The following is a 3,845-nucleotide window of genomic DNA, read 5'->3' as shown; positions in this document are numbered from 1 at the left end:
CACTGAAGAATCATCTTCATAAAAAATCCCATTTTACTCTTACAATTGTATTGCACACTGTTTTTCAAAAAGCCAGATTATCAGAGAAAAGTGCATAAGTGAAATGAATTGATGCATTTGAATGAAACAGACAGGATTCTAAGTATGCAAACCTTCTTCAGGCCTGAAGCAGAAACAGAAAGTCTTTTTTTTTTTTTTTTCACTAGCTGGAAGCACTGATGTTCAAAAAAATCCACAACTTTCAGGTTCACAAATTTTAGTTTTAAATTTTAGGCTTGTTTTGAAAGGGTTTTTTGTAGATCTCCTTTCAGACTTTGAACCAACAGGTGGAAGAAGGGGAATGGCTTTGAAAAACTTAACATCTTCTAGTGACTAGTCCTGCCACAGTTCCCTGAATATGTTCTGGTACACCGTCATTGTTTTAGTGTCATCCACTCATGCTGCAAAAACCTGTGGATCATGGGAAAAATGATCGCTTGCACACACCACAGTGGAGAAACTGTGATTAAGATAGTTCTCTGAGCAGGGTTCACTGATAATAGCAATGGGTTTAAATTTGCAGGTTGCATTTTTCACACTGGGGTGGTCTTCCCATCTGCTTAAATTTGAGTGTAAAAGTATGTTCACTTTTCAGATTATTTTTTTTACAATCTGATCATTTTCTAGTGTACTTTGTGATTATCTGTGAAGATTTTATTTTCTTCTTTTTTTTTAAATACTCATCACTATACTACTATTACTAATGTAATTACTGTAATATTTTAATAGAAGGATTCTAGTAGCATTTTCCATTTTCATCAACATGTATTATGAACAAGAATTTTGTTAAATCTAAGAATTTTTGTCTCATAACAAGTTCTGAAGTTTATTCTGTTTAATTAAAGTAAATGCTAGCAGTCATGAATAATAATGAAAAGCTGAAATTTCTTAAAGAAAGGGCAACTTTAGAAAGAAAAAATCCCCTACAGACCTTATGAAAATTGTGCACTTCAATATAAAATTAATTTAGAGTTTATTTCCTAAATTAAGTGCTTTCAAAACTTTAATTCTATTTTTGACAAAACATATATTCTTTAGGAACATTCTAATTGTGTTGATCTAGCATTGCAGATTTAACATTCTTGCCTCCAATAATAGTCGTTCTGATGTAGACATATCATGATACTGGTAGATAGAATTCAAGCTATCAGTGGTTGCGTAAGAGCTAGTATCAAATTTTTATCATTTGGTATTCTCTGATAGTAACATGAATGCAAATGAATGTTTATTACAGTGGTGTAAACTCTGGATTTTCCATATATTGTTACCTATCAGGCCCATCCAAAGACTCTGATACTAATTTAATGTACCCCTTCCTAGATGTGTGATTTTTTAAAATATCTCATTCTATTGGTTTATTTCATTCCAAATAATCCATAAAAACACATCAGCAACAGAACTGTTTACCACAGTGAAAACATCTCCATAAATAGTAGTGGTGACTGTGCAACTGTGAGAAGAACAAGGTGAGTGGATTTCAACTCTGAACGTTAATATGCCATTTTACCTGCTTCCTTGTGCTGCTTCCTTCTGGACTACTGATGATAACAGTAATGACAACAAGGACTTACTGTCAGCCATTTGAATAGGCTTCATCTGTAACACAATTCATTTTATAAATCACTTTAGGACATTTGGGAACACTTGCTTTTATGTTCTGATTTGAAAATATTTTTGTCTGTGCATGGCTTGATTCACTTGTAATCCTATTGCAGTCACTGACACTACTAGGAAAAGTATGGGTCTCTAGGAGTGCTTCTCTCTTTACACCAGTTTTTGGTGTTTGTGTAATGCTTTTTCTCAACAGTTTTGCATCATTTATTATGTGATAAAATGAGAAGAATCTAACTCTTTTGCCAGATCTCTGGACACGTAGTTCCATTGACTTCAAAACCAATTAACTCTACCTGAGAGTATAATTCTAGAGGTTTTTTTCTCTCCAAGCCTAGGAGTTATTTATTTTTTCACCCCTTACTTGTGAACACAAAGTGATTCATATTGCTTGTCTTAGATGACCAGGTCAACCTTTCTCATTCTCGGTTATTCTATAACCTCCTGGAATACATACATCAGTTACAACTTGTTAGAACTATTGAGAACTCTTTCCACTCTCTGCCTGCTGAGCAGAAATATTCTGCATTTCTAGAGGTTAGATGCATTTCTGCATCTAAAGACTTTGGGATCCCAAAATGATATCTGAAATTTTTCCTAATTCTGATTTCAACTCAAGTTGCAACTGTCCCATTTTTTTCTACCTTCACAAAACATTTTCCTTTGCCAAACTAAGATTTATAAAATTGTTCTGTTTTTTCACTCTTACTAATTGGTTAATACTGTACTTTATAGTTCCAATAAAAACACATCTGTTTCGATTTTAAATGTTTGGATGCTTTTTATAGGGGGAAGAAACTTAAATAAAGATGAATTGAAAGAAAGTGGAAATTAATTACCACTACCAGAACAAACCACTTAAAGAATTACAGCACTTCAGTATAGATTTTGTGAACACTGCAGACAATAGGAATTTTTTTACTGACTTTAAAAGCATTTGGATTTTGTCCCTGAAACTCAATTACTTGTATAGCAGAAAAAAAACCAAGGCAAGGGCAAGCTTACTTCCCTGATCAATGGTGCCTGTGAGCGTCACAACATATATTAGAATGTTTTTGTTACATATCTGCTCACAGTTAGGGACATGTATATGCTTATTTCCCTTATTTGGGGACCATAAGTACCTCTAGTCAATGTTCAGAAGCAGACGAAGCTGTGATAAAATACTGAGAAAAATATGCCTTCAGCAGCATTTCCAGCACAGCCCACCCAAACACCACTCTGAGGGATGGAAAAGGGTAACAATAGCTTACTTTAAACAAATAGGCTTTAAATCAGATACCTTGGCAGCTGGAAACTGTCAGGAAACTGACAACCAGCAGAAACTGCAAAACATACTGTGAAAACTGGCTAAATACTTGGATGTCCTTTCCACCCTGGGTTTTGAGTGCTGTTAGTGCCTATATAAAGTAGACATATTTGCTGTTTTGCTGAATGGGATAATGGGACCCACAAACCACATAGGAACTGAAAAGACCATCACGAGGCTTGGATTTTGGAGCTATTTTGTCCCATTCATACTTTTTCCAAAACCTCCCTGTGACAAAGAAATATCATTGGTGAAAAGTGAATATTTGGCCTCAGTTTTTAAAATTCAGGGAAAGTTGATATAAGCAGATGGCAAGCAGCGTCTATGGCTTTTTTTTTTTTTACTTCCTCCCTAGGGCAGAGGGAGCATTGTTGAAATACATTTGAGCATTTTTACTTGAATTTATGTCGTAAAATGTTAATTTTTTTTTTAAGATATATTTGACTATAATAGAGATTATAATAGGATTCAGGAAGGAATGAGGGAGAGAGGAAACACCTTTCAGTCATTGAAATGCTGCCAATTCTTTCTAAATCCATAACTTTGTCTCCATGACACGTCAGTCATGATGTTCTATGGAAGAACATTAAAATGCACTTTTGATTAATTGGTGCACAAATTATTTCCCATTTGATCTGTAGGCATTAAATTTAATTCTAATGCACTTCCAGTGACTCTGAGACTGTTATATGAATTTGGAATGAATTTAGCCTTTATGTTTTAATTTGCTCAGCCACCTTATCTAAATAGAATATTCCAAGGTTTGGAACAGCTGAAATACTGCTAGTAATTCTTAAATCAAATTTAAATACTTCTGAAATCAATTTAGAGAGAAAGTAAGCTTCCTCTTTGATTGAACAAATGTGTTTTCCTGCTTCTGATCTCT

General features: G+C 34.1%; 1 long non-coding RNA gene across 1 annotated transcript; it reads right to left on the bottom strand.

Moving 5' to 3' along the window:
- Positions 1-307: 307 nt before the first annotated feature.
- Positions 308-3,489, bottom strand: LOC113964164. Its single transcript, XR_003533080.1, has 3 exons — positions 3,458-3,489; positions 1,547-1,635; positions 308-450 (listed from the first exon to the last, which is right to left on the bottom strand). It is a non-coding gene; the product is annotated as an uncharacterized LOC113964164 (long non-coding RNA).
- Between the last annotated feature and the right edge of the window lie 356 nt (positions 3,490-3,845).

The sequence above is a fragment of the Neopelma chrysocephalum genome, unplaced genomic scaffold (assembly GCF_003984885.1).
Source record: "Neopelma chrysocephalum unplaced genomic scaffold, ASM398488v2 Primary Assembly neopelma1_26, whole genome shotgun sequence".
NCBI lineage: Eukaryota > Metazoa > Chordata > Aves > Passeriformes > Pipridae > Neopelma > Neopelma chrysocephalum.
This window is presented reverse-complemented; position numbering and strand designations above follow the sequence as displayed.